Below are 27,113 nucleotides of genomic sequence, written 5' to 3'. Positions count from 1 at the left end.
GCATGTTGGTTTGAGAAGAGAAAAGCAGGCACAGACCAACAATACTAACTACCTCAGCCTTCTTGTGTATTTTGCAGCATTGATAATAGATTGATTAAATAGCCCAGGATGCCCAATCAGCTAAAGGAAGTTCCGTGAAGATAAGATGGGTCGTTTTACAAAATAACCTTTGGGAGGGCATTTCGTGAACTTGATTCTCATGATTTTCCTTCCACCACCACCAACTTAGATTTATATAGGCCTTTAAATGTAATAAAATGTCTCAAGGCACTTTACATAAAACGAAGTATGACACCGAACCACAAAAGGAGATATTAGGTCAGATGACCAAAAGCTTGGTCAAAGAGGCAGGGTTTAAGGAGTTTCTTAATGGAGGAAAGTGAGATGGAGAAGAGAGAGGTGTAGGGAGGGTATTCCAGAGCTTGGGGCCTCGGCAACTGAAGGCATGGCCACCATTGGTGGAGCAATTAAAATCAGGGATGCGCAAGAAGCCGAAATTATAGGACTGCAGATTTCTTGGAGGTTTGTGGGGCTGGAGGAGATGAAAGATAGGGAGGGGTAAGGCCATGGAGGGATTTGAAAACAAGGATGAGAATTTTAAGATCAAGAGGTTGTTTGACTGAGAGCCAATGTCGGTCAGTGAGCACATGGGTGATAGGGAGACAGGACTTGGTATGTGCTAAGATGCAGGCAGCAGAGTTTTGGATAATCTCAAGTTTACCGAGGGTAGAATGTAGGAGACCAGCCAGGAGTGCTTTAGAATAGTCAAGTCTAGAGGTAACGAAGGCATGAATGAGGTTTTCAGCAGCAGTTGAGCTGAGACAGGGGTGAAGTTATGGAGGTGGAAATAGACAGTCTTGGTGATGGCACAAATATGAGGTCAGAAGCTCATCTCAGGGCCAAATGTGACGCCAAGGTTGCAAACAGACTGGCTTAATTTCAGACTGTTGTCAGGGAGAGGAATGGAGTTGGTAACTAGGGAGTGGAGTTTGGAGAGTCTGTGACCTTTCATCAGACCTGAAACGTTAACTCTGTTTCTGTCTCCACAGATGCTGCCAGACCTGCTGAGTATTTCCAGAACTATGTTTTTATTTCAGATTTCCAGCATCCACAGTATTTTGCTTTTATATAATGTCAAGGTAGCTTCTCCATTGACGATAGACTCTATGCTGAGGGTCTCACCTTCGTTGCCTTCCTGCCCCTCGTCCCTGACCCCTACGCCCTTTTTGCCCATTGGTCTGCCTCTGCTACTGGAGATGCTGCTCTTCATCACTAGTCAACCCTATCCCAGAGTTGCTTAATCCCATGTCCTTTTATGTCCTTCCTTCCTTTCTAATGCAAGGTGCAGTCTTCCTGAGTGTCCGCCCTCATGCCCGCGAGGCCCGTAAGCAGAGGCTCCCGTTAACCCACCCCACCACCCAAAGAGGCCCCTCTCCCACACACTAAATGCTCTTCTCAAGAGTGAGGAGCGATAACAGATAATTCTGAGCTCTCTGCAACTGCTTGCCTGTGATTGAGGGCCTTTTCTAAGCCTTCCATCTTTGGTGGAGCCGCCTGTCCCGCAGCTGAATGGCTTCCCACTTTGTTTGTGGCTCCTCCTCTCTGTTATGGTTCGGATCCTGCATGGACCCTGTGCCTCCAAACGAAAATTGAAATCTAACCCTTAATGAGTTCATAAGCTTGTTAAGTGGTTTAACTGCCCACTTAGCGATGTCAAGCAGGTTGACTCCCTGGGCTCTCAATTGAGCATTTTAAACTTGGAGAATGCCATTTCTGCGTTGGAAAACCGGCATGCCAATGTGAGGGACAGTTTTAAGTGCCAGTCTGCCCCTAAATCCACCCTCTCATAAGTAAAAATCCCACCCATTGGGGCTACAGGAGTAGAGAGAGAGAAATTAGAAGAAATTTCTTTATGTGTGAGCTGTTAGTGTATGGAATGTTTTGCCACAGGGAATAGTTGAGGTAGAGGTCATTGTATCGTTTAAGAGAGGGTAGAAAAACATTTGAAATAGAGGAAGATACAGAATTATGGCATGAAAGCAAGACAATTGGATGAGTTTTGGATAGCTCTAGCAAAATGGCCTTCTTCTATGCTATAAATTTCTATAGTTCCTCACATCGTACTTTTGGAGAGACCCATTAGTTTATTCTTAAGCTGTAAATCTTTCTGATTCACAATAGCCTTTCCTGTTGCATTTTATGCTGCTGCTTCTTCTGAGAGAGAGAGAGAGAGCAGCATTGCCATGACATGTTGCAACACAGCAAGAACACCAAAGAGTTTGTATAGTTTTAAACCTGCTCACATTGGGAAGACTGTAATAACAGTCAACAATTGGGCTGGCTTATCACTAGACTGGATCCACATCCTGTTAATTTACAATTTAACATACAGGGGACTTTTTCTTCTCAAATAGATGGTGGAAGATTTAGATGAAGTAAATTCAATCTGCAATCACAGAATCGTTACAGCGCAGAAGGAGGCCATTCGGCCCATCGTGTCTGCACTGGCTCTCTGACCTCGAAGATTCACCCATATGTCTGGATAAATTTGTGAATGCTTGAGATCATCCCCTACTGTATGAAAGCCTGGTTTAATATTGTAACAATGTTATCCATGGCTGTAGTTAATCTGGCTTTGTGTGGTACTTGAGTTGACCACATAAAGCAAATGGATAATACCCGTTGTACAGTATTTGTTCCGAAAAGTATAAGAGATTCAAAACATGTAATGACAGAAATGAAAGCTGAATTATTTGGAAGTTTAATATAATTTATTTTTGTACAATTGTGCAAAATTAAATCTGAAATGAATCTGCCCTAGAGTTATCCCTGAGGTATTGGGACAGGGTGCTGTTATGACCAGCTAAGAAAGGGGTCTAGGGTTCCCTTTCAGCCTTTCACTTGGTCTTACTGTAACAGCACTTAATTTTAAACACACTGTGTTTTGAGATCCCCCTTAGTGAAACCTTGTTCACTGATTTCCAATTATAAGGCAAAGAAATGAGCACAAACAGGCTTTCTTAGGTTTAAAGAATAAAAAAGTGAAATTTATTAAAACTTAAACTCTAATTCAGTTAATGCCTACGGCTACATGCCGCGCACCTTGCTAGCATGCATACGCGATACACACATGCAAATAGAGACAGAAAAGAGAAGAAAAAATAAAGGTTTGGCAATCTCTGAAGAGGGTTTTTTGTTACTGTGCTTCGAGCTTGCTGTTGTCCTTGCTTTTAGGTAGATCTTGCATTTCGTTGGGGCCCAGTATTTTTCTTAATTGTTTGCTGCACCTGCATGTTAGCTTTCAATGACTTATTAATGATGACACACAGGTCCCTTTGTAGATCTACACTTTCTAATCTCTTACCATTTAAGAAACACTCTGCACATCTATTCCTCCTACCAAAATGGATAACCTCACATTTTTCCACATTATGTTCCATCTGGTACGTTCTTGCCCACTCACTAAGTCTATCCAAATCTCCTTGAAGTCGCTTTGCATCTTCCTCACAACACATTCCCACCTAGTTTTGTGTCATCTGTGACCTTGGAAATATTACATTTGGTCCCCACTTCATTGATATATATTGTGAACAGCAGGAGCCCAAGTACTGATCCCTGTGGTACCCCACTAGTCACGGCCTGCCAATGCAAGAAGGACCCGTTTATTCCTACTCTTTGCTTTCTGCCTGTTAGCCAATCTTTAATCCATGCTAGTATATTACCTCCTATCCCATGTGTTTTAATTTTGTTAACCAACCTCCTGTGGCTATCAAAAGCCTTCGGAAAATCCAAGCATACTAAGTACACCAACTCCCCTTTATCAATTCTGCTTGTAGCATTCTCAAAAAACTCCAACAGGTTCATCAAACATGATTTCCCATTCATAAATCCATGTTGACTATGCCCAATCAGATCATTATCCAAGTATCCATTTATCATATCCTTTAGAATAGATTCTAACATTTTCCCTACTACTGATGTAAGGCTAACAAGTCTAAAGTTCCCTGTTTTCTCTCTCCATCCCTTCATACATAGTGGGGTGACGTTTGTTACCTTCCAATCTGTAGGAACCATTCCAGAATCTATAGAATTTTGGAAGATGATCATCAATGCATCTTCATAGCTACCTCTTTCAATTTACTGGGAAGTAGAATAGCAGGTTCGGGGGACTTATCAACCTTCAGCTCCATTAATTTCTCCAATACAACCTTCTTACTAATACTAACTTCCTTCAATTCCTCATTCTCCCTAGACACTTAGATCTTTGTTTCTGGGAGATTTCTTGTATCTTCTTCAGGGAAGACAGACAGAATCATTTAGCTTCTCTGCCATTTCTCTATTCCCCATTATAAATTCTCCTGACTCTGCCTGTAATGGACCCACATTTGTCTTAGCCAAATGTTTCCTTTTTACGTACCTATAGAAGCTTTTACAATCCGTTTTTATAATTTTTGCGAGCTTACATTCATATTCTATTCTCCCTTTCTTTATCAGTTTCTCCGTCCTCCTTTGCTGTATTCAAAAATCCTCCCAATCCTCAGGTTTACTATTATTTCTGGCAACTTTATAGGCTTTTTCTTTTAATGTTATACTATCTTTAACTTCCTTTGTTATCCACAGTTGACTTTATTTTGCAGTTTTTCTGTCTTGAAAGAATGTGTAGCTGCTGTAAACTATGTAATATTTCTTTAAAGACTATCCATTGCCTATGTACTGTCAGACCTTTTAATGTATTTTCCAAATCCACCTCAGCCAATTTGCCCCTCAGACCTTCATAATTTCCTTTGTTCAAATTTAACACCCTGGCTTCAGAGTGAACTACCTCACTTTCAAACATAATATATAATTCTATTATATTATGGTCACTCATCCAAAAGGTCCTTTTACAAGATTAATTAGCCCTTTCTCATTACATAATACTAGATCAAAGATAGCCTCTAATCGGTTCCTCAACATACTGCTCTAGAAAACCATCCCTAACACACTCCAGAAACTCGTCCTCCACAGCATTAGTGCTCAGTATACCCAGTCTATGTGCAGATTGAAGTCACCCATAATTACTGTATTACCCATGCTACATGCTTCTCTAATCTCCTGATTAATACCATGCCCCACACTACCACTATTATTTGATGGCCTAGAAACACCTTCCAACCAATGTTTGCTACCCCTTGCTGCTTCTTAGCTCCACCCAAACAGATTCCACATTTTGTTCTTCTGATCTGAATTCCTCCCTTACTAATCTACTGATCCCATCCTTTGTATTCAGTGCAACCCCACCTCCTTTTCCTTTTTGCCTGTCCTTCCTAAATGTCAAATATCCTTGAATATTCAGTTCCCAGTCTTGGTCACCCTATAGCCACATTTCCATAATGGCAATTAGATCACACCCATTTCCCTCTATTTGTGCCTTTAAATCATCTACCTTGTTGCGAACTCTGAGCATTCAGGTAGAGTGCCGTTACCCTTGTCTTCTTGACGTTATTCTGCATTCTAAACCTAGTTGATGCTTGCCTTTGTTTTGCCTGCTTTCTAATGTTGCTTGCTACTTTTCTACCTCCTGTTACCAACCTTACTTCCTTCCAATTTGAGCTACCCCTCAGGTTCCCATCCTCCTGACAAGCTAGCTTAAACCCTCCCCAACAGCACTAGCATAACTCCCTGCGAGGAAGTGAGTTCCAATCCTGTTAAGGTGTAGCCCGTCCATCTTGTACAGGTCCCACCTGCCCCACAACCGGTCCCAATGTTTCAGAAATCTGGTGCCCTCCCTCTTACACCAATTCTCCTGCCTCGTGTTCAATTGATCAATCCTTCTATTCATCTGCTCACTTGCATGTGGCACTGGGAGTAATCCAGAGATTACTGCTCTTGAGGTCCTGCTTTTTAAATTTCCTTCCTAACTCCTAAAAATCTGCTTTAAGGACCTCATCCCTCTTCCCACCTATGTGGACCACGACCTCTGGCTGTTCACCCTCCCCCAGAAGGATGTCCTGCAGCCGCTCCATGACACCCTTGACCCTGGCATCAGGGAGGCAACATAACATCCTGGGGTCATGTTTACTGCCACGGAAACACCTGCCTGATCCCCTATCACTATTGCTCTTCCACTCTTCTTCCTCCCCTCCTGTGTAGCTGAGCCACCAGTGGTGCCACGGACTTTACTCTGGCTGCACTCCCCTGAGGAACCATTGCCCTTAACAGTATCCAAAATGGAAAAGTACTCTGTTCCTCCCAGGCCACAAAAATAAAATCAATTTTAAAAAAACTTACCAGCTAGGCTCTTCTTCACATCAACTACCAGCTAGCTGAAATTGTGTGGAGTCTTTACACAGCCCCTCTGCCCAGTTGAATCTTAAATTAGCAATCGGTCCTATGTACATCATAGGATCCGGTTTTCATGTTAAAAAGGACCTTTCAGCCAAGTCAGGCAGAGACTCCTGTGGCATAGGCCCTTGAGAAGATCATGTCGGCCATATTGTTGACTTTAAGTCCACATAACTCTTCAGAAATTATTCAATGAAAAAACTGAAAATAAATCTAAATCTAATCAGAAGTTGTCAAAATATTTTTCGCTGAAATTAATAAAGTACTGACAGGCGAAGTGTATCTCAGAAAATGTTGCTGTTAATTTAAAATGGAATTTAGCAACAGAATTGGCTGCATATTTTGTATTATTGTTGGCTGCTACCCATCCGAAAGAAAGGTAGTCGTGTTATATCTGAACATTAATGCCAAGAGTTAACTGTCAGGGATTTTATGGATGTCTGTGCACATAACATTATTGCCACTACAGAGCAAACTGATGCACATAAAATTTGTTTAAGAAGCTTTGGCCATATTTCCAAAATCAATCCAAATAAATAAAACGGGGTTACAATATTGTATTGGTTCCCAAATATATTATTTGTTTATCTCTCATGCATTTTATGTGACAGAATAGTATTTTAATTTAAGAAGGGGCTGACCTTCAAATGAATTACAACTTAAACAAGTTTTGGTTTCAAGTTTTGTGAAGGCCAACATTACGATTGATTCACAGCAAAACTAAAGGCACTTCAGGATAGAATAATTGCTGCCGCTAATACATGAGTGGGTGGTGCACTGAATTGCTCTTTTTCTTGTTTTAAAGAGAGTAATTAATCCGTCAGAATAAATAGGTTCACACCTCCACCACAAGACAGAGAGGATTTGCGGCCAACACATTGAACATTTGTACTGTAACGTCATGGAACAGTCGTTCCTACCCTTTTGTCACAAAACAGGTTATATTCTTCTCCTGATGCTATTGTCATAGGGCTGTGTGTAAATGTCTTCTGACAGTTTTGACTTCCAAAGCAATTAAGAGGAGCTATGCAGGATGGAAATTGACTGAACAGCACAAAATGCTGTCATGGGCTTCTAGATTTCAACCTCAGAGAGGCCCTTACCAATGGAGTGAAGTCAGACAAACTGGGCTGAAATTTATGTTGGCGGCGAACGTAAACAATGGCGGCCTACACGCGTGGACCGCACTTCGCGGATATTAAATGCGGTGGCTCATTTAAATGGCCGGGGTGGACCGCCCCGCCAATGATGTGGAAGGGGTGGGCGGTCTGTCCCAGGCAATGCCGTCAGCCGCCTTTGCACAGACGCTGACGCCATTTTTAAAGGGCTCTGAGCCCTAACTTGCAATTTAAGTATTTAAATGAATACTGATCTAAAAAAAATAAAGGGAACCTGACCCTCTCCCATCAACCCAAATAAGCATAGAATTAATTATCTGCATTGTCCCCCCTCCCCAAAGCATTTACCTTGTGCTTCTGACCGTCCCCCCCCCCCACCAACAAAGTTCATCAACTTAAAAAAACTTTACCCCTTCCACCAGACCCTAGACCAATCAAATTACTCCAACTGCTTCCCCCCAACACCCCACAGTGTTCCACCTCGGATCCCCATCAGGGATCCGAAGGTGTTGGGGTGCCGGCCACCGGCACCAATATCGCTCCAGGATGGACGGCGGGAGTGGGTGAGTAATCAATTTGTTTATTTAAATAAATTTACATATGTAAATTTTGCTCCCATTGCCGAGCGGTGGGATAGATGTTACGAGGACTCGCTGCCGCCAATATCGGGCCAGGCCTTCCTGTAGTCGAGGCCCGTGGCAAGCGTCTCCCAGAGGCATTTTCCAGCTCCCCTCCCCCCATGACCCCCGACGTCCAGGCGGAGGTGGGGGGGTGGTCTGTAAAATTCAGCCCACTATATAATCAAGAGCATTCTACAATTCAAATCATTTTGTAGAAAAAACGGCATTACATAGTGAAATACTAAAAATGTATTGATACAGTTTCATCAAACCCATACAGTGCAGCTAATCACCCAGATGTAATGCTGAGTGGATGAAAGCTTAAAGATGGGGTAGATTTTCAACTTACTGCTCGAGTGTGTAACCAGCGGTGAGGATCGACTGCTCATTATTGAATAGGCGGTTGATTGGCAATGCCAGTTTTATACCAGGGCAGTTAATTGAAATTCTACCCAATGATCTCTGAAAGCAATAATCCAATCTGGTATTCGTCACACCAATGCTCAAAGTGAAAGGTGTTTGGGTTCAGACAAATCCATGGACTACTTATTCTAAATATATGAGGTTATTATCCTTCAGATTGAAAGGAAAGTATCAAATTTTTAAAAAAGGTGCAGAGTAGCCTTCAAAAGGGAACTAGGTAGATACTTGAGGGGAAAAAAAATTGCAGGGATATGGGAAAAAAAGGCAGTGGGACCAATTAGATTGTTCTTTGAAAGAGTTGGCACAGTTTCGATGGGCCAAATGGCCTCCTTCTGTGCTGCATTATTCAATTATTCTGCAAGATGCTAGGAAAGCTCCTCCCTGACAGCTACTCAGCACCTGGTAGAATAGCTTTGTAAGATTGTAATATAAGCATTTGTAAAATTCAGTCTATGTTAGAGAATTACTTATTTTGTCCACTATTCCAAAAAGGAAGGATTACAGACCAATGAATGTGAGGCTGAAGTCAGGAGACAAAGAAAACCAGAGCTATAAATCATCTGGAATACAACAGAAAAAATACTGATACACAGAGAAACAATAACAGATAAAGTAAAGGAGAATAAGGAAAATGAACACAAGACATGGAGACAAAACTAAAACAGTGCAAAAGTGTTTGAGTCGATTGATCAGTAAAGAGGATGAGCAAGGTCTGAACACATGATTGAACAAATTGGAATTGCCATTAGTGGGAAGTTGCTGGAACTATTTGTTACGAAATTGGTGTAGCATCCCTGAATGGGACTGTACCTATCCAGGCCAAGGAGCGCCATTATTTTCTGTCTCTGCCTATTAGCATGAGGGCTGCAACTGTGCTCCTGGCTGGTGGCATAGGATTTTCTGCAGCTGCTGTAATGAAGTGGCCAGAAGGCCCGAAGCCTGAAGCTGTCCCGAGATGGTTCAGATTAAAATATCTACCTTGCTTACTTAATCTTTGGGCTGTCCCTGGAACCCCTAAAGAATCTCCCATCTGTGGTTCCTAGTTTCCTTGTTTTCCCCAGGCATCCCTCCAAATAGGCACCCAATAGGCTACTTTGCAGGAGGCTTCCCTCCTCAGAGACCTGACAAAGGAGGTTTTTCTCCTTTTCCTTGAGTTGGATCAAGGGCATTCCCTGGGCGAAGAGGTTAGAAACAGTCTTTATATCTGTCACTGGCATCCCATTTACCAGTCAAGATCTCCAGTTATTGATCTGCTTCCCTTAAGACAGATTATATCTAGCACTGTTGAACATCTCGTCCAATCCAATTAGCTAAGCACTGGCTGTAGAACTTAAGAAATATGAGCTGGAGTAGGCCATTCAGCCTTTTGAGCCTGCTTTGCCAGCCAATCAGATCAAGGCTGATCTCCTACCTCAACTCCACCTTCTCACTATTCCCATATCCCTTGATTCCCTTAGTATCTAAAAATTTATCAATCTCAGCCTTGAATATGCTCAACAACTGAGGCCTCTAGGGTAGACAGTTCATAGATTCACAACCATTTGAGTGAAAAAATTTCTCCTCATCTCATGCCTAAATCATCAACCCCTTATTCTGAGACCATGGACCCTAGTTCTAGACTCCCCAGCCAAGAGAAACATCCTCCCAGCATCTACCCTGTCGAGCTGTTTAAGAATTTCATATGTTTCAATGGGATCTCCTTGCATATTTGTAAACCCAAACGAATATTGCCCTGGTCTACTCAGTTTTTCCTCTTTCGATAATGCCCCCATCTCAGTGAACCTTCGTTGTAAACCCTAGAAGGCAAGTATATCCTTCCTCAGGTAAGGAGACCAAAAGTGTGCACAGTGCTCCAGAGGTGGTCTCACCAAAGCCCTATATAATTGCAGTAAAACTTCATTCCACTTACACTCCCATCCTTCTGTAATAAAGGCTAATGTACCAATTGCCGTTCTAACTGCTTGCTGTAGCTGCATGTTAACTTTCTGTGATTCATGTACAAGGACTTCTAGGTCCCTCTGAATGCTAACATTTCCCACTATCTTACCATCTAAAGAATATTTTGCATTTCTAGTTTCCTATCAAAGTGGTAGTAGTTCAAAAAAGAGAATATCTTGTTACATGAGGATTTCAGGTCACTAAGAGGATGAGAAAGATGCAGTGATTTTACAAAATTGCTGTCCCAGCACACAGCCTTGCCAGCAGGAGCATCTATCAGGAATTTAGGTGCGCTCCCCCATGATTTTCCATCCAATAGAATTAGGTGTAGTATGAAATCTCCTGCTGTCAGCTTACTACAGCACAGGTATGAGTTCAGTTTTCAGCTACATGATTCTCAGATAACCAAAAGGACTGGTGAAAGACGGTGAAATCGGTTTCCAAAGCTAATCCAGCCCCTCTATCGCTTTGCTAAGAATGATGGACTATTAAGGATAATTCAGCACTCCTGTGATCCAAAAGGGCAGCTGATGATGGCCCCAATTCACTGATTCCATGCTCCGAGTGCAGCTTCCCACTAGGAGCTTGGGGTTGAAGAATTACCCCTCATATTCCAGACTTTGATATGATAGGGTATTTGAACACCCTATTTGCCAAAAACCCATCTGTTGCCCAATGTCAGATATTAAAAGCTCCAATGACATGTTGCAAATGACTTAGTTAGATCAATATCTGGTCAAAGACAAGCTACTGGCCATGAGAATGAAAATGCAAGAAGTCTCCTTGGAAATAGCTGCTCTTAACCCTCATCTATTTCAGCGGTTCCTGTCAGCTGACTTCACTCAACCTTAGTTGAAAGCATTGCTCTGAATGCTGGACTTTGTAACATAATTATGTTTTTAAAAATTGTGATTGTTAAAAGTTTAAGATGGAGTCCAGACGGTGACTTCACATCCACTCTACAAAAGGACAAGACAGAAGTCTTGGTTATCAGTATAACAGAAAACACAGATAAAAAGACTTTTTGAAAAAGCAGAGACAGCAGGGATAGCACCTAAAGAACAGTGGGATTTACCCCCACCCCCAGACTTTCGGGTCGTAAAACAAGGGGTCAGTGATTTTGATGATGCAAATGTACCAAGCAGGCTGTTAACACTTGGGAACAATGGAAGGCCCAGGTGGCTCTGTGAAACCAGACTTCTGGACTTTGCATATTGGAACAGGATAATAAACTATTGACTTTTGGGTTCAGATAAATTTAATAGATTTTCTGAAGGCTGACAGGCTGAAGGAGAAGTAACCAGAGGTTGCAGCCTCGAGAGAGAGGGAGAGGGAACACTTGCTCTTGGAAGCCTGAGACAGCGAAAGGCTGAGATGACTTGAACCTGGTTTGAAAGTTGAACCTTGCAGAGAAGTAGAAGACCAGCAGGATCACTGGGAATCGGCTTATTCACTGACGTCCAGGTCGGAAATGCTCGTAGACGTGAGCAAAGAGGACATTGATTTGTGAAAAGGTCTGGGATATCTAACCCATTGCTACTGGGAGGAGTTTGGGACTTTTAACCGCAAAGGATTTCACGATCATAAAGGACTGTGTAATGTATAAGTGTGGTGTGAGGTTTTCAAGTATTTTAATAAGTAAAGAAAATACCTTTCTTTGTAATCTGGGGTATCAATTACATACAAAGTACTGTTTAGTTAATGGGGATTTCTTTTAGGTTAGTTGTTATTTTAAAAAAAGTCCTCAAATGTGAAATCTTGTCGTGTAATTCTTTAAGTTGGTCTGGGAGTTCATATCTCGTATTTTAACGTAAATGGTCGCACTGAAGTTGTAACAGCATAAAATTCCCTGCCTGCCCACCATAAAGGATCAAATCAGACTAGTGTCCCTGCTGCTAATTCTGTCAGAACTAATGGAAACAATAGTGAGCAGGGAAGCTGTTGCAATATCTATCAATCTGCCACGGTGGTTGCTTAGCTGGCTTCAGATAAATCAACCAAACTGTGAAGCATTCAAAATCATAGTCCACAAATTAAGTAACTGCCTTTGTAAAATGTTATGCCAGAAACACTTGGCGTTTTAAGAGCTGAGATATGGCATTCTGGCCAAATTGGGAAACTGCCTCAAGTGGCATATCTGTTAAATTGGATACACTGCTTCCTCAGGGAATGAAAACATTTGGCCATAATAAGTGGTTGCTTGCATTGTTACCACAATATGCCAAAGTGCTTGAGGGAGCTTGTTCTGTTTATCTTCATCAACAACCTGTTAGATGCATCACAAGTGACAAGGTTCTCTTTTCCAATTGTTCTTTACAAGGAGAAAAGGAGTGAGATAAAGCAAACCAGCCAGAATAGCTTGCATTACCAACTGGCACCAATTCAGCTTGTTGGTTGATGAACTGAAACCATGATGTAGGTTGTTAAATTCTGAAGATATCAGAGCATTTAAGAAGCAATAAGCCTTAAACTCCTGCACTGATTGTTTGGAAAATTACAATAATTTGAAACATCTAAGTGTTGTGTTGCTCTCAAACTGGAATTTCCTGATCCTCCTGGGTCATCTCTCAATCCTAATACTTCTATTCATTAAAGAAAGATAGAAGATTTGATACACAAACATGACCTACCACTAGTCCAACACGCTGGTTATTGTTATTTGTTTCTCAGTTTGTCAGTGGTTTGTATCCAATTTTTCTGATGTGTCTGCTTGAAAGGAAGATATGCCTCTGACCTATGATAGTCGAATTGTGGGTATACTATTCCTTGTGGTATGGGAGGTGAGTATGCGTCCAGTCCTTAGAGCGAATTTCTCAAATCCATATGAAGGTACACATTAGATCCTTAGTACTCCATTCATTGTTATGCAACAATGTTGATATCTGCATTAGTCTTTCATTGCTTCCCAAAATTTGAATTTAAATTCAGAACCATGGAATACAGATTTTAGAACTGCCAAACTACAATCCAAACCAAAAGTTATTATCCAGGCTACCAACTCCTGTACATTTATATTGTAAACTACATGAGCAACAAGCCTGTTACTTCAAAGCACAACAAACTGTGTCAGTGATAGAGAAGCAATATTAGTTTAGAATCCTATGAGAACATTAACGTGCATCTACCATGCAAATAATGCCAGTTTCCTAGATCAAACATATCATGCATAATGCCATTAGTACAAAATGCACCTTACAGAATCATAGAAAGATACAGCACAGAAAGAGGCCATTCATCCCATCATTCCTGTGCTGGCTCTTCAGTAGAGCAATCCAATTAGACCCACTCACCTGCTCTTTCTCCATAGCCCTGTAATTGTTTTTTTCCCCCTTCAAGTATTAATCCAATTGCCTTTTGAACATTACTATTGAATCTTCTTCCATCACCTTTTCGGCAGTCTACAACTTGCTGCCTTAAAAAATGTTTCTTTACGTCACCTATGGTCTTTTTGACAATTACCTTAAATCTTCTCTGATTACCAACTCTGTCACTGGAAACAGTTTCTCTTTATTTACTCATCAAAATCCTTCATGATTTTGAACACCTCCATTAAAATCTCCTATTAACTTTCTCTGCTGTACGGGAAACAACCCCGGCATCTTCAGTCTCTCTACGTAACTAAGACCCTCATCCCAGGTACCATTCCAGTAAATCTCTTCTGCACCTTCTCTAAGGCATTGGCAACCATCCTAAAATGTGGTGCCCAGTATTGAACACAATAATCCAGCTTTGTATATCTTTCAGATTGATTTATTATATTGCAAAGTAAGAGTCAGAGGTAAAAGGTGGCATCCCTGCTTCTGTTTGCTTAATAATGTTTAAAATCTGTCCTCACTATCTGTAGAACCAATGGCTAAGCAAATGTATCATCATTATTGGTCTTATTAATTTCCAACCAGAGTGCAGGCTGAACTGTTTTTTTTTAAAGGCTGCACCGATGTTTCCAGGCCGTTCAGTTGCTTACAACAGTTTTACACCGTCAGCCTCAAGAAAACGAACATCATGGGGCAGGACGTCAGAAATGCTCCATCCATCAATATTGGCAACCACGCTCTGGAAGTGGTTCAAGAGTTCACCTACCTAGGCTCAACTATCACCAGTAACCTGTCTCTAGATGCAGAAATCAACAAGCGCATGGGAAAGGCTTCCACTGCTATGTCCAGACTGGCCAAGAGAGTGTGGGAAAATGGCGCACTGACACGGAACACAAAAGTCCGAGTGTATCAAGCCTGTGTCCTCAGTACCTTGCTCTATGGCAGCGAGGCTTGGACAACGTATGTCAGCCAAGAGCGACGTCTCAATTCATTCCATCTTCGCTGCCTCCGGAGAATACTTGGCATCAGGTGGCAGGACCGTATCTCCAACACAGAATTCCTCGAAGCGGCCAACATCCCCAGCTTATACACACTACTGAGTCAGCGGCGCTTGAGATGGCTTGGCCACGTGAGCCGCATGGAAGATGGCAGGATCCCCAAAGACACATTGTACAGCGAGCTCGCCACTGGTATCAGACCCACCGGCCGTCCATGTCTCCGCTATAAAGACGTCTGCAAACGCGACATGAAATCCTGTGACATTGATCACAAGTCGTGGGAGTCAGTTGCCAGCGTTCGCCAGAGCTGGCGGGCAGCCATAAAGACAGGGCTAAGATGTGGCGAGTCGAAGAGACTTAGTAGTTGGCAGGAAAAAAGACAGAGGCGCAAGGGGAGAGCCAACTGTGCAACAGCCCCGACAAACAAATTTCTCTGCAGCACCTGTGGAAGAGCCTGTTACTCTAGAATTGGCTTTTATAGCCACTCCAGACGTTGCTTCACAAACCACTGACCACCTCCAGGCACGTATCCATTGTCTCTCGAGATAAGGAGGCCCAAAAGAAAAAGACACTGGTTTTACACCAATGCGAATCCACCTGCCTCAGCAGCACCCACAACTCTCAGTAAGGCTAGCGAGGCTTCAGGGCTGCCAGCCCTCCAATTGACCTGGCAGCATCGAGAGACATTAAGGATGGTGAGGTCAGAGGTGGCTAATTAGGAGGCCCCCTCCGGGAATACTGCTGAGCCCATCACGCTGCCAGCAAGTGTGGGCTCGGGACCCTGATTTGGTCCTGAAGCCTGTGGGAAAATCCTTCCCAATGAATCTGGCTCTGATGTGCAATAATACCTTTTCTTTTCCTTTACATGTTTTGTTTATATGGAGTGGAGAGGAAATCAAACCGGTAGTATTTTTTTCTGGTCAGTTATCAATTGCCTTCATGTAGTTAGCTCAAGAGCCAAGAATCTGGAGTCCTAGGAGGAGGTCAACCTTATATGCACTTGGTCACAAATGGTGACTGGCTTAGTGAGACTGGGGAGAAAATAGATGGTTTTACATCCTCACAACAAAATTACCCCACAAAAAAATTACAGATGCCTGAATGCCTGTGCCAGCCTTCACTACAAAGTGAAACTTGTATTTTCCTTGTAATGTGAATAGACTGCTTTCACATCCTCGATTAAGGATTGCTACTGGGAAAGGTGGCTCTCTGTTTATACTGCAAAAACATAGCAACAAATTACATTTTTATAGCATCCCTCACATGGCACTTTCGGAACATAGGAACAGGAGTAGGTCATACAACCCCTTGAATCTCTTCAGTCACTCAATTACATCATGTCTGATATGTATCTTAACTCCATTTACTTGCCTGTGTTCCATAACCTTTAATACCCTTGCCTATCAAAAATTTATCAATCATCGCACTTTTGGCATGCTCAATTGACGTAGCCTCAAGAAATTTTTTTGGGGTGTGGGGGAAAGAGAGTCCCAGATTTCCACTATCCTTTTGTACGAAAAAGTGCTTCCTGACATCACCTCTGAACATCCTAGCTCTAATTTTGAAAAGGAGTTGAAGGGTAGTTATTTTCCAGAGGGAAAAAGTAACAGTCGAGGATAGGGTTTTGAAGGAGGGAGGGAGATGCATAGGAGTATGTTGAGGTTGAAGTATCAGGGGAAAGCTCCATCAATGATGGAGACCTCAGATGTCTCAAGTCACATTCAGTGATGAGGTTGTGAGTTTAATGTTAAAATGGAGAGTGAGGCACAGGAATACGAAGAAGGAGATGGGTGGACGTTCATTGATAGGGTCCAAGGGAGACGAAGAGGGATTTATCCAGTTGGGAGAGAGAGAGATAGAAAAGATGCAAGAAGGATAGTGGAATGGAGAAGAGTTTGAGAGATCAGCCCAAGAGGCGCAAGGCAGGTAGGAAAGACTCCAGCAGAGGGATATGAGACAGTTTGAACTGACAGGCAATAGATAGGAAGGCTGTAATAGACCAGTACAGAAACTGTTGATCAGGGCAGCAGCAATCTTGTGGCTTTGATTAATCAGATCAAGTTCTACTTTAGCATTGCAATGCCTTGTTTTACGATGGTAAATTTGAATGTTTATACTTTAACTTTTAATTGTCAAACACATTGGCTTAAAGTAACTAATCAGGGTCTTACAACGCTTTGCGTATATTTAAAAGTACAGAGCACAATTAACTTACAGGATCTCATGGACCATGGACCTCTATGTACCCCTTGTATTCCCCAGATCTCTAACCTTCTCAAGGACTCAGACATCTCTGATCTCCTCAAAGACCCTGAAGCTGTGACTTTCAACCATGCTTTTTCAAAATGTATCTGCATTATCCATACCGAGTCCTCGAAATCCAATTCTGATGCAGACATACCGCTTCTCAAAAAAAGCATGTACGAGCATTTGCAAGGGTAGAGAATAGGACAGGCAGACTGATCCCAAGTGTGATAGGGATGAGCTATGGGAAAAGGTTAGAGAAGCTCAAGCTCTACAGTCCAGAAAAAGATGATTAAGAGGGAATCTCATCTATTCAAATTAGTGAAAAAGCATTGAGAAGAACTTTATTCAAAGACCAATCAATATTTGAAATAAGTGGAGCTGTGGAGACAAAGACATTAGGGAGGTAAAAATGCAGCTCACTGGTTTAATGAGAGGGAGTTAGGGAACTAGGGAAATGAACTTTGATGAGTTTGACAACCATTTACTTGTCCTTGGCTTTTCTTATGTTCTTATTTTCTTCAAACAGCATTGTAATAATGTTCCCATTGGGGAATTCAGCTTATAAGATCTCAGACAACCATGAGAACATTGCCAGCTTAAATCTTGTGTCATCTTCCAGTAACCAGCCCTCCGACATATTCTTTGAATAAGCACAAGGGCACTGTGAACAATGCAATTCTTGGCAATGCAAGAAAGCATGAGTAATGGATGTATGTTTGGGAGGTTGTTGCAATGTACTATTGTATTACAAGATAAAGTTATAAATCTGCAAAGAAACAGCAACAATTTTTTTTTTAGTAAAACTTTAAAAAAAAATGCAAAGGCTTTGTTAACACTTGACAGTGAAAGAATAGGTCAGCATTTTGAATGGAAAGTTCATCAGTTCCCTTACAAAACATGACGAGCATAAAATCCAAAGTGAGAACAGGCTATTTGTGCCATCTTATCTATTTAATCCAGAGTCCATGTGTGGTTATTCAGTCATGGATTTCCCTTCCATATCACTTGCTGACTTCCTACTTTAAAGAAACACTAATCTTCTTCCCAGATCTGCCCCAAAACAAAATCCTTGCAATGTTGTTAAATATCTTCGTAACGGAGTCCTGCTTCTCAATATATAGCAATTCAGAACCTTTTACAATAGGTGTCAATTAATCCTAAATGTAGTGATCTTCTGTGGGAATGTGTTCACGTATCCGCCATTCTGTGTGAAAAGGTTACATTTTTCAGTTAGCTAACCTTGTTCTCTTCTTTCAGCCACTGACTGAGATACCATATATTTCCAGTTATTTAAATTTTTACGAAAAAGCAACAATGGAAAAATACAGATCAGGTAGCATTTTGAGACAGTGAGATAAGGCAGGATTGCAATGTGCTATGAAGTCAGATCCAGATGAAAACTGTAATGTAAAATAAGCTAGGTTTAAACTAAAACAGAAGTGGAGTGGCTTTAATTTAGATGCAAGTCTGGAGTCTGGTCAACGTTGAAATCGGCTTGCTGTCATTCTAAAATTGTTGCCCCACCAAACCCTGAATTCAATGTGATCTAAATGAGCTATGACAGTAAAGTCAGTCAGAGTCAGAATAGAGATGATAAAATAACTACTGTCCTATCAATAGTCAATTTTAAGAAGTGGCTCAGCTCTAAAGTTCCACTAAACATTCTGTTGCTCAAAAAAATAATGAAACAGCATTTAATCTGTATGTTAAGTAACTATGGGCGGCACAGTGGCGCAGTGGTTAGCACCGCAGCCTCACAGCTCCAGGGACCTGGGTTCGATTCCGGGTACTGCCTGTGTGGAGTTTGCAAGTTCTCCCTGTGTCTACATGGGTTTTCTCTGGGTGCTCCGGTTTCCTCCCACAAGCCAAAAGACTTGATAGGTAAATTGGCCATTATAAATTGTCACTAGTATAGGTAGGTGGTAGGGAAATATAGGGACAGGTGGGGATGTTTGGTAGGAATATGGGATTAGTGTAGGATTAGTATAAATGGGTGGTTGATGTTCGGCACAGACTCGGTGGGCCGAAGGGCCTGTTTCAGTGCTGTATCTCTAATCTAATCTCATAAAGAGATGATAATATAAATACAGACCAGGGTGGGAATTGGCATATCAAATACTTTTGATGGGCCACGTAGTACCTTAGAGCAACTTTAAATGCTTAAAAAAAAAGAGCATGTCCTAACAATGAGAATGAAAGGGAAGTTCTCATGGTTGCACAGAATTTTTACCTTTTGTTGATCATTTCTATTATAATCCATTCTAATATTAGACTACTCTTAATTCTGAACTATTCATTACTCCAGTGCAGTATGCCTCTACCAGTCCTCTGTGCTACTTGTTTCTCATCTCCATTTCATCCTGGTACCCACTCCCCTGCCAAATTAGTTTAAAACCTCCCCCACAATAATCATTAATCTTCCAGCATGGATATTGATCCCAGCTCTGTTGAGATGCAACCTGTCCACCTTGAACAAGTTCCTCCTGCCCCAGGAATCTAAAGCCCTCCTTCCTGCACCATTTCTCCAGCCACAAGTAAACCCGTTTTATCTTACTATTCCTATACTCAGTGTGTGGCACTCGGAGTAATTCAGATATTTACTACCTTTAAAAGGTCCTGCTTTTCAACTTCCTCCCTAGCTTCTGAAACTCTGATTGCAGGACCTCAACAGTTTTCCTTCCTGTATCATTAGTTTCCACATGGACAATGGCCTCTGGTTGTTCCCCTTCCACCTTCTCAGTGATTTCCTTTACCCTGGCACTGGGTTGGAGGGGGGGGGGGGGGGGGGGTGGTGAGGGGGCAACACATCAAGAACTCCTGTTTTCACTTGCAGAAATGCTTCTCTATCCCCTTGACTATCAAGTGCCTTATGATCACTGCATTGTTCTGCACAAGTGGACACAATCATTTGTTCACAATACCATGGATGTACTCTACACTGCAGCCCCCCCCTCCCCCCCAATGGTGTCATCACTCTCAAAGAACAAAGAACAGTACAGCACAGGAACAGGCCATTCGGCCCTCCAAGCCGGCGCCGATCTTGATGCCTGCCGAAACTAACACCTTCTGAACTTCCAGGGCCCATATCCCTCTATTCCCTTCCTATTCATATATTTGTCAAGATGTCTCTTAAACGTCGCTATCGTATCTGCTTCCACCACCTCCCCTGGCAGCAAGTTCCAGGCACTCACCACCCTCGGTGTAAAAACCTTGCCTCGCACATCCCCTCGAAACGTTGCCCCTCGCACCTTAAACCTATGTCCCCTAGTAACTGACTCTTCCACCCTGGGAAAAAGCTTCTGACTATCCACTCTGTCCATGCCGCTCATAACTTTGTAAACCTCTATCATGTCGCCCCTCCACCTCTGTCGTTCCAGTGAAAACAATCTGGGTTTTTCCAACCTCTCCTCATAGCTAATGCCCTCCAGACCAGGCAACATCCTGGTAAACTTCCTCTGTACACTCTCCAAAGCCTCCACGTCCTTCTGGTAGTGTGGCCTCCAGAATTGCACGCAATATTCTAAGTGTGGCCTAACTAAGGTTCTGTACAGCTGCAACATAACTTGCCAATTTTTATACTCTATGCCCTGACCGATGAAGGCAAGCATGCCGAATGCCTTCTTGACTGCCTTACCCACCTGCGTTGCCACTTTCAGTGACCTGTGGACCTGTACGCCCAGATCTCTGTGCCTGTCAATACTCCTAAGGGTTCTGCCATTTACTGTATATCTCCCACCTGCATTAGACCTTCCAAAATGCATTAACTCACATTTGTCCGAATTAAACTCCATCTGCCATTTCTCCGCCCAAGTCTCCAACCGATCTATATTCTGCTGTATCCTCTGACAATCCTCATCATTATCCGCAACTCCACCAACCTTTGTGTCGTCCGCAAACTTACTAATCAGACCAGCTACATTTTCCTCCAAATCATTTATATACACTACAAAGAGCAAAGGTCCCAGCACTGATCCCTGCGGAACACCACTAGTCACATCCCTCCATTCATAAAAACACCCATCCACTGTTCCCCTCTGTCTTCTGTGACCGAGCCAGTTCTGCATCCATCTTGCCAGCTCACCTCTGATCCTGTGTGACTTCACCTTTTGCACCAGTCTGCCATGCGGGACCTTGTCAAAGGCTTTACTAAAGTCCATATAGACAACATCCACCGCCCTTCCCTCATCAATGATCTTCGTCGCTTCCTCAAAAAACTCAATCAAATTAGTAAGACACGACCTCCCCTTCACAAAACCATGCTGTCTCTCACTAATAAGTTTGTTTCTTTCCAAATGGGAGTAAATCCTGTCCCGAATAATCCTCTCTAATAATTTCCCTACCACTGACGTAAGGCTCACCAGCCTATAATTTCCTGGATTATCCTTACCACCCTTCATAAACAAAGGAACAATATTGGCTATTCTCCAGTCTTCTGGGACCTCACCTGTAGCCAATGAGGATGCAAAGATTTCTGTCAAGGCCCCAGCAATTTCTTCCCTTGCCTCCCTCAGTATTCTAGGGTAGATCCCATCAGGCCCTGGGGACATATCTACCTTAATGCTTTGCAAGACACCCAACACCTCCTCCTGTTTGATAATGAGATGACTGAGACTATCTGCAGTCCCTTCCCTAGGCTCATCATCCACCAAGTCCTTCTCCTTGGTGAATACTGATGCAAAGTACTCATTTAGCACCTCGCCCATTTCCTCTGGCTCCACGCATAGATTCCCATCTCTGTCCTTAAGTGGGCCAACCCTTTCCCTGGTTACCCTCTTGCTCTTTATATATGTATAAAAAGCCTTGGGATTTTCCTTAATCCTGTTTGCCAATGACTTTTCATGACCCCTTTTAGCCCTTCTAACTCCTTGCTTAAGTTCCTTCCTACTGTCTTTATATTCCTCAAGTGCTTCATCCGTTCCTAGCCTTCCAGCCCTTACAAATGCTTCCTTTTTCTTTTTGACGAGGCTCACAATATCCCGTGTTTTCCAAGCTTTCCGAAACTTGCCAAACTTGTCTTTCTTCCTCACAGGAAGATGCTGGTCCTGGATTCTAATCAGCTGACGTTTGAAAGACTCCCACATGTCAAATGTTGATTTACCCTCAAACAGCCGCCCCCAATCTAAATTCTTCAGTTCCTGCCTAATATTGTTATAATTAGCCTTCCCCCAATTTAGCACCTTCACCTGAGGACTACTCTTATCCTTATCCACAAGTACCTTAAAACTTATGGAATTATGGTCACTGCTCCCAAAATGCTCCCCCACTGAAACTTCGACCACCTGGCCGGGCTCATTCCCCAATACCAGGTCCAGAATGGTCCCATCCCTAGTTGGACTATCTACATACTGTTTCAAGAAGCCCTCCTGGATGCTCCTCACAAATTCTGCCCCATCCAAGCCCCTAGCACTAAGTGAGTCCCAGTCAATATTGGGGAAGTTAAAATCACCCACCACTACAACCCTGTTACCTTTACATCTTTCCAAAATCTGTCTACATATCTGCTCCTCTACCTCCCGCTGGCTGTTGGGAGGCCTGTAGTGAACCCCCAACATCGTGACTGCACCCTTCCTATTCCTGAGCTCCACCCATATTGCCTCGCTGCATGACCCCTCTGAGGTATCCTCCCGCAGTACAGCTGTGATATTCTCCTTAACCAGTAATGCAACTCCCCCACCTCTTTAACATCCCCCTCTATCCCACCTGAAGCTTCTAAAGCCTGGAACATTTAGCTGCCAATCCTGCCCTTCCCTCAACCAAGTCTTTGTAATAGCAACAACATCATATTTCCAAGTACTAATCCAAGCTCTAAATTCATCTGCCTTACCTGTTATACTTCTCGTATTGAAACAAATGCACTTCAGACCACCAGTCCCGCTGTGCTCAGCAACATCTCCCTGCCTGCTCTTCCTCTTAGTCCTACTGGCCTTATTTACTATGTCCTCCTCATTTACTTCACTAGCTGTCCTACTGCTCTGGTTCCCACCCCCCTGCCACACTAGTTTAAACCCTCCCGAATGACGCTAGCAAACCTTGCAGCCAGGATATTAGTGCCCTTCCAGTTTAGATGCAACCCGTCCTTCTTGTACAGGTCCCATCTGTCCCTGAAGAGAGCCCAATGGTCCAGATATCTGAAACCCTCCCTTCTACACCAGCTGCTCAGCCACGTGTTTAGCTGCACTATCTTCCTATTTCTAGCCTCACTGCCACGTGGCACAGGGAGTAATCCAGAGATTACAACCCTAGAGGTCCTGTTTTTTTTAAACTACCTAACTCCCTAAACTCCCCCTGCAGGACCTCATCACTCTTCCTGCCAATGTCATTGGTACCGATGTGTACCACAACCTCTGGCTGTTCACCCTCCCCCTTCAGAATGCCCTCTGTCCGTTCAGAGACATCCTTGACCTTGGCATCAGGGAGGCAACATACCTTCCTGGAGTCTCTTTCACGTCCACAGAAGCGCCTATCTGTGCCCCTGACTATACAGTCCCCTATAACTATTGCTCTTCTGCGCTTTGTCCCTCCCTGCTGAACAACAGTGCCAACTGTGGTGCCACTGCTCTGGCTGCTGCTGTTTTCCCCTGATAGGCCATCCCCCCTAACAGTATCCAAAACGGTATACTTGTTAGAGAGGGGGATAGCCACAGGGGATTCCTGCACTGACTGCCTGCCCCTTCCAGCGGTCACCCTTCGATCTGCCTGCACTTTGGGTGTAACCACTTCTCTAAAACTCCTGTCTATGACGCTTTCCGCCACCTGCATGCTCCTAAGTGCATCCAGTTGCCGCTCCAACCGATCCATGCGGTCTGTGAGGAGCTGCAACTGGGTACACTTCCTGCAGATGTAGTCGCCCGAAACGCTGGAAGCGTCACGGACTTCCCACATCTCATAGGTGAAGCATTTCACCTCTCTAACTGTCATTTCTATCACTAATTGGTTAATTGATATAAAATAAATACTTATTAAATCCTTACTAAATTATGATACACTTCACTATGTGGTTCCTAGTGCTAGATTTCTACAATAAATATTAAATGCTGTCTAAATACAGTAATCTCCTCCCTCTGGTTTAGTTACTCTACTTATTAATTAGTTAATTAGTGTTTATCAATTTTTATCAGTTTTATTTTCAAATTCAGTATAGATTCCCTCCCAGCCAATCAGGTCACAGCTTTCCTGTAACGTCACTTTTTCAGGTTTTTTTTCCCACCCTGCCGAATCGCTAGGTAAGTACTTTATACTGAAACTTAGCTTCCCAGCTGCCCCCTGGCTCGCACTCTCACTGGTATTGAGTGCTGAAAACCAGTTTGAGGGTGCCAATGCCTGCCTCTGCCTACCCTGCTGGATGGTCACCCACTTACTCGCCTCCTGAACCCTCCGTGACCACAGTGTGACCACCTCTTCGAACATGTGCGCCAGGAAATTCTCAGTCTTCCATATGGGCTGCAGTGACTCCAGCTGCTCCTAAAGCTCAGTAACCCACAATTTGAGATCATGTAACTGGAGGCACTTCCTGCATGCATAGTGATCAAGGACAAAGTATCCTGAAGTTCCCACATGGCACAGGAATTGCAGACAACGGATCTCAGCTGTCCCATCATTTTGCTTTAAAAGGTCCCTTTAGATCTGATGACTCTGATGATAGATTTATTATTACCCTTCCTTGTCTGGTGGGTTCCCGTCAATATAAACCCTAATATAGAATCATAGAATGGTTACATCACAGAAGGAGCCCATTTGGCCCGTTGTGTCTGTGCTGGCTCACTGAAGGACCAATTCACCTCGTGCCACTCCCCAGCCTTCTTCCTGTAGCCCTGAACATTCTTCCTTTTCAGATAACAATCCAATTCCCTCTTCAATGCCTCGATTAAACCTGCCTCCACCATACTCTCAGGCAGTGCAATCCAGATCCCAACCACTCGCTGTGTGAAAAAGGTTTTCCTCATGTCGCCATTGCTTATCCTGCCAATTACCTTAAATCTGTGCCCTCTTGTTCTTGATCCTTTCACCAATGAGTACAGTTCCTCTTTATACTCTGTCCAGACACCTCATGATTTTAAACACCTCTATCAAATCTCCTCTCAACCTTCTCTAAGGGAGAGTCCCAACTTCTCCTATCTATAACTGAAGTTGCTCATCCCTGGAACCTTTCTCGTGAATCTTTTCTACACCCTCTCTAATGCCTACACATCCTTCCGAAAGTATGGATGATGATGTCTGATGTTACTTTGCTGGCATCTGCCCATATTCACAGCTTTTGGCCATGTGCTGAATATTATAGGTAAATAAAGCAATCTTGCAACGAGAAGCGACAAAATACATTGAACAGTGCAGTAGAAAAATGACACCCCAGTCAATCCAGGTTATAAAAAGGTATAAAAACAATTGTACAAAAATAAATTATATTAACTTCCAACAATTCAGCTTTAATTTCTGTCATTACATATTTTGAATCACTAATCAAACAATTTTTCAGAGCATTTACTGTACAATGGGTATGATCCATTTGCTTTATGTGGGCAATTGAAGTGCCTCGTAAAGCCAGATTAACTACAGCCATAAGTAACATAGTTGTAACATTAAACCAGGTTTTCATACAGTAGGGGATGATCTCAAACATTCACAAATTTATCCAGACATAAGGGTGAATCTTCGAGGTGATTGTAGATTGAAGTTACTTTGTCTAAATCTTCCACCCTCTATTTATTTGAGAAGAAAAAGTCCCCTGTATGTCAAATTCTGAGCAGCGTGTATAGTACACTTTGGTCACAATGCGTTCTCCTCTACGTTGGAGAGACCACAAACGCCGATTGGATAACCGCTTTGCAGAACACCTCTGCTCAGTCCGAAGGCATGACGCCGAGCTTCCAGTTGCTTGACATTTCAATTCACCACCCTGCTCCCATGCCCACATTTCTGTCTTTGGTCTGCTGCAGTGTTCCAGTGAACATTTAATGCAAGCTCGAGGAACTGCGCCTTATTTTCCAATTAGGCACTCTACAGCCTTCCGGACTGAACACCGAGTTCAATAATTTCAGAGCATGACTGGCCCTTTTTTATTATATTTTGTTTTATCATTTTTTACCATGTGCCTGCCTTAAACTGGGTTTTTCATGTCTGTGCTTTTGGACAGAGCTGTTTGTTACGCTGTCATTAACACTCTCTCTGCACTAATGCTTTGTCTTTCACCACAGTACATTCCCTTTGCCTTTGGCCCATGACTTCCTTGTCACTTAATCTCTCCGGCCTTCTGTCCGATCACTAACCTTCCCTTTTGTTCTCTTCACACCCACCCCCCACCACCCCCCCACCCCCACTTCACTTGCTTAAGACCTATTACTTTTCTAACTTTGCCAGTTCTGATGGAAGGTCACAGATCTGAAACGTTAACTTTGTTTCTTTCTCCACAGATGCTGCCTGACCTGTTGAGTATTTTCAGCACTTTCTGTTTTTATTTCAGATTTCCAGTATCCACAGTATTTTGCTTTTATTTCAGGTTCTGAGGTACCTTGGTTCAAAACAAGGGTTCAGATGTCTCTGAAACAGTTCCTTACAACTTTACCAACTAAAATTTTCAAATATATGCATAGTCAGTGCATGTCGTTTTGATGAGGCACTTCACATTAATTCTGCTTTGAAAGCCTGTGCTTTCAATAACCTGTAGCCTCATTCTTGCTACTTGCATTCCTACTTGACTGCATTGGTAACCGCTGCCTTTTGAAGAGTTTTAATTTAATCAGAATCAATTTCAATTATAGCCTCACTAATAGTTAGCAATCCTGTACTGTTGATATAAAAATTGAACTCGCATTATACAAGACTTGACTTTTAGGCCCAGCCGGGGCCAAGGCCGGGATCGGAAGCGGGTGGGGAGCTAAGACAGCACTGACAGCCTGCATGCTGGTTCCCCAACTCTATCCCATCCAGGCCATTCTTGCAGAGGTCGGATGTGGGGGGACGACAGCTGGGCTGCTGGCCCGCACACAGCAGGTAACCAATCCAACGTCTTAAGGGCCATTTAAGGCCAATTAAAAGGAGGCCGACTGGGATTTTCCAGTATTCCAGGCAGGCCCCTCCAGAGGGGCTTTCCCCCACAGTGGTGGCCCAGCTGCAAAAGCCCTTTTTTAGTCTAAA

At 43.0% G+C, this 27,113-nt stretch overlaps 1 protein-coding gene across 1 annotated transcript in view; it reads right to left on the bottom strand.

Moving 5' to 3' along the window:
* Positions 1-27,113, bottom strand: part of LOC137348085 (tumor necrosis factor receptor superfamily member 16-like) — a 158,455-nt gene that overhangs the window by 101,678 nt on the left and 29,664 nt on the right. The gene's annotated exons all lie outside the window — the stretch shown is intronic.

This window comes from Heterodontus francisci, chromosome 33, assembly GCF_036365525.1.
Source record: "Heterodontus francisci isolate sHetFra1 chromosome 33, sHetFra1.hap1, whole genome shotgun sequence".
In the NCBI taxonomy this organism is placed as follows: domain Eukaryota; kingdom Metazoa; phylum Chordata; class Chondrichthyes; order Heterodontiformes; family Heterodontidae; genus Heterodontus; species Heterodontus francisci.
Note: the sequence above shows the minus strand (reverse complement) of the source record. Positions and strands in the feature narration are given on the sequence as shown.